This window comes from Phoca vitulina, unplaced genomic scaffold (genome assembly GCF_004348235.1).
Source record: "Phoca vitulina isolate PV1807 unplaced genomic scaffold, GSC_HSeal_1.0 scaffold2, whole genome shotgun sequence".
Taxonomy (NCBI): domain Eukaryota; kingdom Metazoa; phylum Chordata; class Mammalia; order Carnivora; family Phocidae; genus Phoca; species Phoca vitulina.
This window is the reverse complement of record NW_022589705.1, coordinates 52,449,456-52,462,055: the sequence shown is the minus strand read 5'-3', so window position 1 is coordinate 52,462,055 and position 12,600 is coordinate 52,449,456. Positions and strand designations below refer to the sequence as shown.

General features: G+C 44.0%; 1 protein-coding gene across 2 annotated transcripts in view; it reads left to right on the top strand.

Moving 5' to 3' along the window:
- NFIA (nuclear factor I A) overlaps nucleotides 1-12,600 on the top strand; it is a 562,687-nt gene that overhangs the window by 102,954 nt on the left and 447,133 nt on the right. The window lies entirely within an intron of this gene.

The window sequence follows — 12,600 nt, the reverse complement described above, 5'->3', positions numbered from 1 at the left end:
TGGAGGAACCACTCCTTTGTGTCCAATATGGCACAAGTCATGGGTTCGCTGCTCTAGATGGCTGTGCTCCAAAATATTCAAGGCCTTCTGCTAGCAATGACACGCAGGTGCCCGTTCAGTTTGATGGAAGTTAGGCAGAACATGATGTTACAGACAAGACAATATGATGAAGGAGGCATTTATTTTAGTTGCTCCTTCCCTTTAGAGTTGGACACATCTGAGTTTCAGCGCCAGGCTATGTGACCTCTCTAATCGCTGCTGCCTCGCATAGGCCAGTTGTAAGGGTGAGAGACCTCACACAGACGCTGGCATGTAAGAGACGCTCCATGAGCTGAGGAGTCGTTGTTGTTACCATTTGCCCCTTTCAAGACTCCCAGGTTAGTTGTTTCAGCCTGAACCCAGGGACGCAAGAGCCCTCAGGTTCTGTCTTCCTGTTCCTTCAGCCTGCTCTGGGCAGCACTCCACGGTCTAAACCTTCCCTGGCTTCTGCCAACAAACCCTCCTTTGTCCCCCTCCCATCAGATAGGCCAGTTCCTGCTGAGAGATGTGCCTCCTAAATGTGTTCCCCATCCAGGTAACTCTTGCTAAAATCTCAGTACAGCCCTTAAAGGCTCTAATTACACTCATTTTCAATCATATCCCTTCAGCTCCTCTTCTTTAGAGAGCGTTCCCTGCTACTACTAAGGTCCTAAAAACTCTTCTCAGGAGTACTCAGCAGTCGGAGCTACAGCCCAAGGTAAAACCCTCACACGTTAGAGAAAGACAACAGCACAATGTAGAAGGGAAAAAGCGCAGGTTTTCTCACCAGAGAGATCTCTGTCCCATAGGCAGCTGTGTGACCGGAGCCCTTGCTTTCCATAACATAGAGATGATAACATGTATCTCATGGTCTTGTTGTGATAAGTAAGGGAGATTATGTATCAGTTAGCTTTTGCTGCCTAACAAACCACCCCCAAATTTAGTAATTTGTGATAACAACCATTTATTCAGCTCACAAGTGTGCGGGTGTGCTATTTGGGCCGGGCTTAGCTGAGCAGTCCCGCTAGGCTCAGTTGGGCTCTTGAGGCTTAGAACTCGAACAGCATCCACACCACATTCAACCAGTCAAAACGAATCACAAGGCCCGTCCAGATTCAAGGAGTGAGGAAACAGACTCTGCGTCTTGATGGGAGTTACTTAAAGTTACTGTGTCACTTTTTAATTCTACCATAGGTAATAAATATAAAATACCTGGTCCTCAAACCAAGTGGACCTATCATAATTTTGGTTCAGAAATTCTTGCGGTGGCTTTTTTTTTTTTAAGATTGTATTTATTTATTTATTTGAGAGAGAGAGAAAGCACAAGCAGGGAGAGGGGCAGAGGGAGAAGCAGGCTCTTGCTGAGCAGGAAGCCCAATGCAGGACCCAATCCCAGGACCCTGGGATCATGACCTGAGCCGAAGGCAGATGCTTAACCGACTGAGCCACCCAGGTACCCCTGAAGTGGCCTTTTATATAACCTAAAGAAATATTTGTTGAGACTTTGCTCTTCAGCACTCTGCCAAATACTGGAAAGGAAGGAAGGATTTAAAATATGTTTATGGCGGGGCGCCTGGGTGGCTCAGTTGTTAAGCGTCTGCCTGGACCCTGGGATCAAGCCCCGTATCGGGCTCCCTGCTCAGCGGGAAGCCTGCTTCTCCTTCTCCCACTCCCCCTGCTTGTGTTCCCTCTCTCACTGTCTCTCTGTGTCAAATAAATAAATAAAATCTTTAAAAAAAATAAATTAAATAAAATAAAATGTTTATGGCAATGTCTCTGCCCTCCAGGTGCTCATAATCTAATTGGGAGAAAAAACATACACACACAAAGATGAATAATAAGGCCAGAGTAGAGGAGCTGTGACAAGGCCAGACATGATTAGTTGCTAAATATAATGTACAGACATTAAGTTCTGAGACAGAAAGAGGGGTGTGTCCAGAGTCATCAGGGAAGTCTTATCAGAGGAGAGAGGATTTAAGATGAGTCTTGAAAGATGGTTAGTTGGCACAAAGCACCAACTTGACATGACTCCCTGACATCCTCTTTCTATCCAGTCTCCCTTTCTAGAGGTCCTTCTTTCAGAAGGGTCTCCCTATAGTCACAGCTTGCATGATGAGGCTCTGCTTCCAATGCCGTAGGGGAAAAGAAGTAAAATCCTAATCCTCAGAAGCTCTTTCCTGGTGATAGACAGAAGGGTATAGTGGAAAGATACTGGATATTTTTAGCCCCCAAAGCTGGCAATGTATATTTGTTTTTCCTCTCAAAGACTTCATTCCTTTATCTTTCATCTCTCATAGAGTTTGTTTTTATAGCAGTACATGGAACATCACAGAGGATTTGAATGTAACACTGCTGGCACATAGGAGACAATAAATAAAATTTATTCTTTCTCATTCGTGCTTCTCCATTGCCTCTGCCATCCACATCTAACTTATTTATTAAATGTTCCGTGGAATACTTAGCAAATATCTCAGCACGAGGCTCTGCTGTGGTACTTGTACAGTAAAGTCCACTCCAAGAGGTCCCAGTATAGCTGGGACACAAGAAAAGTGCCCAGTAAATATTTATTCTTCCTGCTTGCATTTCCTGAAACTCATCATGCTCACTCCTATCTCTGAGCAACTCACCCACGTTGCTCCATCTGCCAGCCCCATACCCCATCCACCAACCGAACTAACTAGCTCATTACCATTCATCTTTGGCAACTACTCCTCCAGGAAGACTTCCCTGCCCCTACTTCCCACCCATCCCCACTCTGGTTTAGGTATCTCTCCTACTGCTCCTATAGTAGTACGTGGAACAGCATAGGATTTCAGAAAATGGTTATGGAAGGATGGAAAGATGGATGGATAGATGGAAGGAAGGAAGGAAGGAAGGAAGGAAGGAAGGAAGAAGGAAGGAAGAGTGGATGGATATATGGATGGATGGATATATGGATGAATGGATATATGGATGGTTAGTTGAGGTATCCCAATCAGAAATCAATCTGCTGGGGCACCTGGGCAGCTCAGCCAGTTAAGCATCTGATTCTTGATCTCAGCTCAGGTTTTGATCTCAAGTTTGTGAGTTTGAGCCCCATGTTGAGCTCCACACTGGGCATGGAGCCTACTTAAAAAAAAATACCAATCTGCCAAATCTCCTTTTACACCTTTGGGCCAGTATAAATTGTCTCTTCTGAGGCATACATTTCTCAAATCAGAGAGGGAGGCTAAACTTTCTATGAATAGGTGGGAGTAAATGATTAAGTCTCAGTCTCAGAATAAGAGACCTGCCATGGAAAATTCCTGCACAGCACGTTGCACACTTAATACTCACAGGAAACAGCAGGTAAGCAACATAATTAGAAGGAGATGCATAAACACGAGGAACAAATACCATCCCCCTCTGGAAGTTTCCAGGGGCAAACTTAAGACAAGGTCCATGGAGACAAGATTCTTTACCAACTGTCAGACTCAGTAAGCACAAGACCCCAAACTTGAAATGTTTGGGAAGGAAACATTTCTGTCCATGGAGACTGAAGTTAGTGGCTCTGAGATCCCTAGCATAAATCATTTTCATCCTGCCAAAGGCTTCAGTAAGCAAGGGGACCAGGAGAGCCCCTGGTCTCAGCTTCCTAATGCCTACTTTCTCTCTCACTCTACACAAAACCCCCACCACCCCCTGCCCCACCTCCTTACACAATGTGCCCCATTTTGAGATCACAGAAAAATAAACATTGCTTATTTCATTTGAAACACCATGACATTTTTCTTTAAAAAAACTCATACAACAAAAATAAAACACAATAATTGATTCAAATGTTAAAACCATGAAGAACATACTATCTGAATTTAATAAAAGAAAATGTATACCATGAATGCATGAGATGTTAAAGGAAAGTGTCACACAAAAGAGAACTTAATTGATCTCCTCTCTCGTATTTCCTCCCTTGGTTCTTTCCTGCTTGATATCCACACAACAAACATTTATTGACTGTCATGTTCCAGGCAGTGTGCTAGGCCCCTTGATGTAAGTTGAATGTGGCACAATTGTTTCCCACAATCTAAGGGGGACAGTGAATACACAGTTACTGTACAGTATAAGATGAGAGAGATACGTCCAGAGCACAGCAGGGGCACAGAGAAGAAACACCTGAAGCAGTCTGATGGGTCACAGAAGGCTCCCCCAGGGAAACAACACCTGGAGGGTGAAGGTGATCTTAAGGATAAGAAGGGGTAGGTTTGCCAGGCAAAAAGGATGCAGGTTACACGCAGCAAGAATAGCAGACACGGAATCAGAGCAATGAATCAGCATTCAAAGAACTATGGGCCCCTCATCATGACTACAGGAATGGGGTAAGCAAAGCGAAAGAGAGACACGGGAGTCAAATTATGAAATATCTTTTTTTTTAGATGTACTTATTTGAGAAAGAGAGAGAGGGGGTGGGGGAGATTCAGAGGGAGAAGGAGAGAGAGAATCTCAAGCAGACTCCCCGCTGAGCATGGAGTCTGATGCGGGGCTCGACCCAGGTGCCCCCAAATTATAAAATATCTCACATGCAAAACTGAATTGTACTTTATCTTAAGAGCTATGAGAGCTACTGGAGGGCTGTAAGCAAGCAATACTGTGATGTGATTTGCATTGGGAAAAACGATCCATCAGGTGGTGGATGGACAGTAAGGGGTTGAATCTGGAGGCAGAAAGACCACTTAGAAAAGTATTGGCGTAAGCTTGGTGAGAAAGGATGAGGGCCTAGTAGACCAAAGCAATGGCCATAGGAAAAAATGGTTGAGAGTCTTTGAATTTTGGATGGAATCATGTATTTTTGTTTTTTGGTTTTTTTGGGTTTTGTTTTTTTAAAGATTTTATTTATTTATTTGACGGAGAGAGACACAGCAAGAGAGGGAACACAAGCGGGGGGAGTGGGAGAGGGAGAATCAGGCTTCCCGCAGAGCAGGGAGCCCGATGGCAGGGCTCGATCCCAGGACCCTGGGGTCATGACCTGAGCTGAAGGCAGATGCTTAACAACTGAGCCACCCAGGCGCCCCGGAATCATGTATTTTTGGATGGAATTTCCCAGCAAATCATGTATTGTATAATCAACCTTACCTATAGTTTCCTTTGCATTCTTTTATATTTGCTTTCCATCAGTATCTGGCTTGGGGAACAATGTGTCTTTGCCATTGCTGTGATCAGAAGCCAGCCCTATGTTCTTGGTCCCAATCACGTACTAGTTTATTCCTTCGGGTGAGTCACTTGTTGTCTCTGTGACTGAGTTTCCCTATTGATAAAACAAGATTGTAAAGCTTGTCTTCTAAACTTGCATAAAAATTAAATAAAAAATTTAATATAGTATTAAAAAATACATTGCAAAAATGCCATAAATCATCACACACTGTACTGCATTAGGAATATTTTGGATGCAAATGACAGAAAAGCCAACCTAAACGGGCTCAAGCTAGGAAAAGAATGTGAGCAGATCAGGCTTCAGACACAGCTTGACTCGGGATGACGATGTCACGAGGGTCCGAATCTTAGGCTTCATCCCTCCTGCAAGGGATCCATCCTCAGGTTCCCATTGTAGTCTCCTTCTCGACCACTAGCAACTTCAGACACACAGCATACCACCCAACCCTGTCTCTTCTGGTAGGTTCTTCAGAAGCCTGGAACTCTCTCATTGGACCAAACTGCATCGTATGTCCATCCCTACGACTAGAAAATGGAACTGATATATTGATTTATCTCTACATCAAGTGCTGCACCCCTGGGTCACCCAAATGTACAGGATGAGAATGTGAGGGACAGTTCTCCTAAAGCAAAAGTGGTGTCTATCAGCAAAGTAAAGGGAAGATATGCGGCGTGCAAGCTCCAAGTGTCCCTTACACACACTTCATAGTCAGGCACCACTCAAAGCCTCTGGTTGCTAAGTAGCTGTGTAGAGATTAACCGACCTTGCTGTGGTTGCCATCATTCTGAGACGGAGCACTTGAGAGATGTGGCCCTTCCTTCCACTTATGTCATGATCGTAAAATGGTTATTTATGGCCAAGCTTTCAAGTAGTCCTCCGAATGCTCTCATAACACCTACAAGCTATTCAGGGATCACCAGGATTCCACAGGACTCATTTGAGAGGCACTTCCAGAGGTAACGTGAGGCAGAGGGCAAGAGAGAGCTTCTAGCAACAAGAGAGGGCCTAATGGGCAGGAATCAGATTAAAGAATCTGACCATAATCAATAGTAATTGTATTTTAAGAGGCATCCTCTTCCTCGTTGGAAAGTACCTTCTAGCCCCTGGGGACTTACCCATTTCTATAAGCTTTAAATCATTTTATCAATCTTTTGCATGCAGCCACCTTGTGAGCGGACCCCAAGAGTGAGTTGCTGTTATGTATCCCATCAGAACGTGTCCAAGGGCAGGGAAACACACAAAACTAATAATTGCCTGGCCATCAAGAAAGGTGACCATCAACAACTTAGAAGGCGGCCGCCCTCATTTCTTTGTCCACAGGAGAGCAAAGAGGGGACGGAGATTTTCCTGCCCTGGAGGTGGCAACGTAGACAAACAGAATGCCTCCTTGAAGGCTAAGTCTCAGAATCAGTTTCCTTTAACTTTATTCCTGGATATGTGTGTCGTTCACTCCTCTATTAGAAAGCAAGCTCCTTGAAGACAGAGGCCATATCTTTTTCATCTCTAACACTTAACAACTATGCCTGACCCACGGAAGGTGTTTCACAAATGTGTACGGAATAAATGAATTCACTTTACTAGGCAATGGGCAAATATAAAGATCTAAAAGACAGCTCTGTGCTTAAAGGGCTCATAACCTGGTGGAGTAGAAAATGAGAACATAGCAGATTTGAAATAAGGTAAGGTGTTCTGTGTGTACCCTGCACACGCATGGCCCTTTTCTGTTCAAAGCACTAAACCACATCTATTTCCTTATCTGATTCTCCGGACACTCCAATGATGTTGACATAGCAGATTCATTAACCTCATTTTACATCATGATCAGTTACTTGGGATGCAAGGGACAGGAATGCTCAACTGAAGTCGGAGAACTTATTAGTGACAGGGTTTGGACTGGCTCTGAATCCCAGGTCTGGGCTTTTCTTATGATGTCTTTGCAGACTGAATGCAGGGATGTTCAATTCTCCATATCAAAGATGGTGGAAGCGACTTGTTAAAGAGCCACCTTATATTATTAAAAGTGCTTTCTTAGTTACACTGAATTCGTGCAGTGATTTTACAGATAAAAGAACACAGACAGCATTTACGTGTCCTGAATCTAGACTAAATTGTAAAACTAGTCAGCAACTAAGTTAAAACGAGAATCTAAGACTCCTGAGTTACCTACCACTCCCCGTTTTGCCCTCTTTCTGGCCTTGAAAAATCCAGAAATCATAGAATCCTTGGATGGTAGGAATAAAAGAAACCTTATGTAGTGTACCCTCCCACACCAGGCAGACATCCCTTCACCCAGCTTCAGTGAGAACGTACCACTCACCACTCGGAGTATAGACCATCCACTCTTAGAAATCCCTGGCATTGATCTTTCTGTCATTAGCAAAAAGAATTCTGACTCCCTGCCATGTCCACTCATTGGTTCTGCGTTGGTCCAATTTCTGTTTATGTTTACTGGGTACCTGCTATGTGCCAAGCATCCTGTAGATAGGTACTGTTACTATGCCCATTCTGCAAACAAAAGAACTGGGCCTTTGAGAGGTTAGAAAACTTACCCAAGGGGTTAGACCGGGTCTGCTGCTTAAAAAAGAAAAACAGGGGGCGCCTGGGTGGCTCAGTCGTTAAGCGTCTGCCTTCGGCTCAGGTCATGATCCCAGGGTCCTGGGATCAAGCCCCGCATCGGGCTCCCTGCTCAGCGGGAAGCCTGCTTCTCCCTCTCCCACTCCCTCTGCTTGTGTTCCCTCTCTCGCTGTGTCTCTCTGTCAAATAAATAAAATCTTTAAAAAAAAAAAAAAGAAAGAAAGAAAAACAGTGCTGCCTGTGGCTTGTACTTCAGAGATACACAAATGAAATGAACATCTGCCTCTAGATAGGGCAGATAAGACCAGTTTTGTAGACGGGGTTTCCTCTATGCCACTCTCCTGTTTTACAAGTCAGTAAATGTTCAAGAGCTCCCAATCCAATGTATGAGGTTAATTAATAATATGTAAAAGTTTATAGTTTATACAGTATAATCTCATAAACATTTATTAGTATGCTAATAGAGAGTAATGGCCATGTGAGCATAAAATGAGACAGGGGCTGGATGACAGCGTGAAAGAGCTGTCGAAAAGCGTGGTATCATTTTTTACCAGAAAGAGCATTTCAGGCATGATCTCCCTACAGATTCATTTTCCTGGTTGCACGTCTACATGACCCTGACACGCTTGAAAGGATGCTGACCTTAGAATCGGGAGATCTGGGGTCTAGTCCTGACTCTGCCTTTAAAGAAAGAAACAGAATTGACCAATACTGAAACCTACTCTGTGTCCATGCTCTGCTAGGGTCTTCCCCAGTGACTTCTCCATTTGCTCTACCTGGCTGAGCTCACACAATTGCTTGGCACATAAGGCACATTCAATTCTATTTATGCAGGGGCGCCTGGCTGGCTCAGTCTATAGAGCATACAACTCCTGATCCCAGGGTCATGAGTTTGAGCCACATGCTGGGTGTTGAGGTTACTTCAAAGAAAATCACTTCCCAAAAATAAAAAGATGCAATTCTATTTATTCAATGATGCTGAGTTGAAATGAAATCACTCTCCCTCTCTGGGCTGTTTTCTCACCCTATCTCTAGGGGTCTTTGTGTATTGCTCTCCTGGTTCCAAGGAAGCCTTCAACCAACTCTTCCAAACACATTAGGCAAATGACATAAGTTTTAAATTATCCCACTTTCTTGAAATCTAATGCAAAGCAGTTCAGTGCAAGAGAGATGACATAAGAGACGGGGCACCTGGAATCTTGTCAGTCACTGCCCTCAATGGCCAATGGCAAGGTACTTGACATAATGTACTGCAGTCAGTTTCCTCATTAGAAACACAGAGATAATAAATAGCTCATGACATGAGAAGGTCATGAAATATGTGTAAGTATCCAGAAACTCATACATGGGCACTTGTCTCTCTGCACCACTTTTGACTGAGCACCAACGATAAATAAGCTGTCAGGCTGGGACATCGGGAATACAAAGATGGCTAGAATTTGATTTCTGCATTTAAGAAGTTCACAATGTACATGTAATGGAGAGTGGAGGACAACAAGTAATCCTTAAACCAAAAAAAGTTAGAAAGAAAGTTTTATGGGGAAAAAAAAGAACAATTAATTTCATTTAGATGGGATTTGTCAGAGAATGCTTCATTAAAGAGAAGAATTGCATTTTTAACCCAGCCATGAAAAACGAGCAGACAATTTTGCAACTTGTCTTTTTTTAACCTAACACTTTGTTTATAATGCATCTAGATTTTATTTGTTTTAACTACAATCTAGTATTTTGGGTTTTTTTTTTTTTGAACCACAGCATATTTTTATTTGCCTCCTAAGGAACAATTAAGACATTACTACTTGTGCACTTTTCGATTGACTATCCCTGTACATGCTTTGGGCACATGTGAGATCTTTCCCTATCAGGGACAATTGTGAATAAAACTACTAGGTATTGCTAAATAGCTCCCCGAAGGACATGGGCAGATTCATACAATGATGCAAAATATAAAATCACATAAACAATGTTATGTATTATTTGTGGATTAAAAGCACATTGGGAACGATTACATCTGACTTCACCATGGAGCTTACCTCTGGAGGGGAAAGGATAAGGACTTTAGCTAATGTCAACATCTCTCATCAAGCTGGGTGATGGGCATGAGTTTCTGGTAAACAATTTCTGTTCTCTGAATGAAATGTGAACTAGCTCATAATAAATCCTGTTTTAAATTAGAAGACCCATATCAGGCTGAGAAATGGGCAGAGGTTGGCCTTCCCAGCTGAGGGCAGCATGGCCAGAGCACAGAATAATGAAAGCACAGCCTGGTCTGGATGGGGCACATAGCATGGCTTTGACGAGAGTGAAGGATGTCGGGACGGGAAAGGTAAATGAGAACCAGCCACCAAGGTATCTGGTCTACCTTCTGAAACCAATGAGAAACTGCTGGTGGTCTTTGAGGCCTCCAGGCCTGTGTGTTTCTTGCTGGCCTCTCCCACTCGCAGGACACCACCAAGTGCACCAATCACCTATCCCTCTTGCCACTCTCCTCCTCACACATCTCCTGACCTCTAGCAGATGCTGCAGTCCTGAGCTAGAGAGCCAGGCATTTGGGAGGCCAGGGCCCCTCCATGGCAGCCCTTTGAGATGAGTCAGCTCAGAGCTGCTAACGTGGAAAATGCGTATTGTCTCATGCACAGGTGTGAGAATAGGGGGAACTCTGAGCCAGCATCACCCTAAGCTCAATGAGAATTCAAACAATCCCCAGAGCCAGCAAGAAGAAAATTGTCTCATAAAACTTCCCATTGATTTTAGTTGGATCCTTATAAATTCCCGTGGGGCCAGATTGCTTTTAGCATGATTAATATCCCTGCCTTCCCTGAGGCACGTTCGTTTCTCTCTCTCTCTCTCTCTCTCCCCAACCCCCCAAACATGTACACAGCCACACCACACACTCACACCCTGTCACACACACACTTCCTGTCACACACACTCAGTCATGCTCCCCAGTGGGGACATGTGCACACACAGAGGCGCGTGGTTTCTGTGTGAGTGTCTCTCACACTCCTTAAACATAGGGTTAAATGTTTCCCTTGTCAGGAAACTTCAAGTCTGTTTCCTTTTGCAATGTGTTTTTCACACTTATCTCAAATCTGGCTAGGCTTTGCCTTATGACCAAAATTTTCCCTTGAAAACAGCCCGAGTTCACATAACCCAGAGCACAGGCCCGGCATCAATCATGGGGCCCGATGACGGGTGGGTCGGCCCCACGAACCAAAACAAGCCACTCAGCAGCTTGTTCTCAGCTCAGCCGGGCCTTCCCAGGGTTTATGAGGGAAGAAGACATCTCAGTGAGTCCTTCACCCAGGGGAGCACAGACCAGGGGCCAGGAACATGAGGGGCTTCGCAAACATATAAAGGAGCAAACATAGCTCTAGTCTTTGTTCAGGGAATCATGAGGAATCAGGAGAGGCAGAGTTACCCGGCCCTCCCCACAACACAGGGAAAACTCCAAATGAACCTACAAACAGAAAATGGTCACAGATGATACAGTTTCCAGCAGATGTCAGCCTTCAGGACTTGTTATTTTGGTGGAGAAATTAGTGTGTGTAATAAGAAGGGAAAACTTCTGTAGTAGTTCTTGTTCAAAGGCACACGGCTGAGCAGAGACATTAGCTCACATTTACTACCATCCGGAAAACCCACTTCTCATTCAAGAAGTATTCCCTGCCAGGTACCACATGCTGTCCACTCCTCAAGCTGTCTCCTCCTTGGAGGTTCCTATCCACTCTTCCAATTCTTAGTCTTAACCAAAACCTACCAATAGAAGGCAGATTCCAGCTGGTAAGAAAGAACTTGCAAGAAGCCAAATTGCCCAGAAATGATAAAGGGCCCTTTGAGCAGTAGAAACCAATGGCCAAAAGAAGAGTGGGCTTGACTGAGTTTTGGAGAGGGGGCTTCATACAGCTCATGGCACTTTGGGAGATTTGTGATTCCAAGTGTTAAAAAACAAAATTCAACTGAGTAAACTTTAAAGATCTTCTTGGCTTTATTCAACGATTCATGAATCAGTCAGCATGAAAGACTTTTATAGGCAGAAGGCAGCAGGAACAAGGAAATATTGGCAAAAAAAAAAAAAAGACAGATTGATTATGACAAGGCTACTTTCCTTAGGGGCTGACAGGGGTTTATCAGGCAGATTACCTAACTAGTGCTGATCAGGTGCTTCCTGATTGACTGATTTAAGATTCCATTTCTAGGAGAGCCGAAACTGTAATTAAGTCTTGGTTTGATGACATGGGGTTTAGCATAAGTGACTTCATTTCAGGTCTGTTGTCTTATTTTTAACACAAGCTCCATCTCAGACCTTACCTACCACCTAGAGGGTAGTAGCCCTTCCACCTCAGAGCTCCTACAGCTCATCACAAATACCTGTGTCTTTAGTGATCTTCCCATGTGCAGAAATTGTTCTCAGATGAAGTCTATGGAATTTGAAAGCACAAACTTGACCTCATTCTTCCATCTTCCCCATACCTCCTCACACAGTGCTGGCACATGGTAAATAAATTATTTTATGGATTGGAGGGCTTTGGAAAGGAGGTGGATACAAAAAGATGGTCCTGAGAATGTTCTCTCTGGATGGTTTCTAGAAGGCAGACAATCCAGAGTGGGATCATGTCAGGATCTCCTCCCATGATGGTAGCTCAGATCCAAACATGGTGACACATGGTGGACCTTGTCTGTACATCAGTTGTGTCCCATATGGGGCCACTGGAATATCTGCAGGTCTTTAATGCACTCTCTCTTTTGTAGAGCAAAGTGGTTAAGAGCAGGGACCATGGGTATTAGGCTGCTTGTGGTTCAGATTCCAGCTTTACCTCTTACTAGCCGAGTGACTTTGG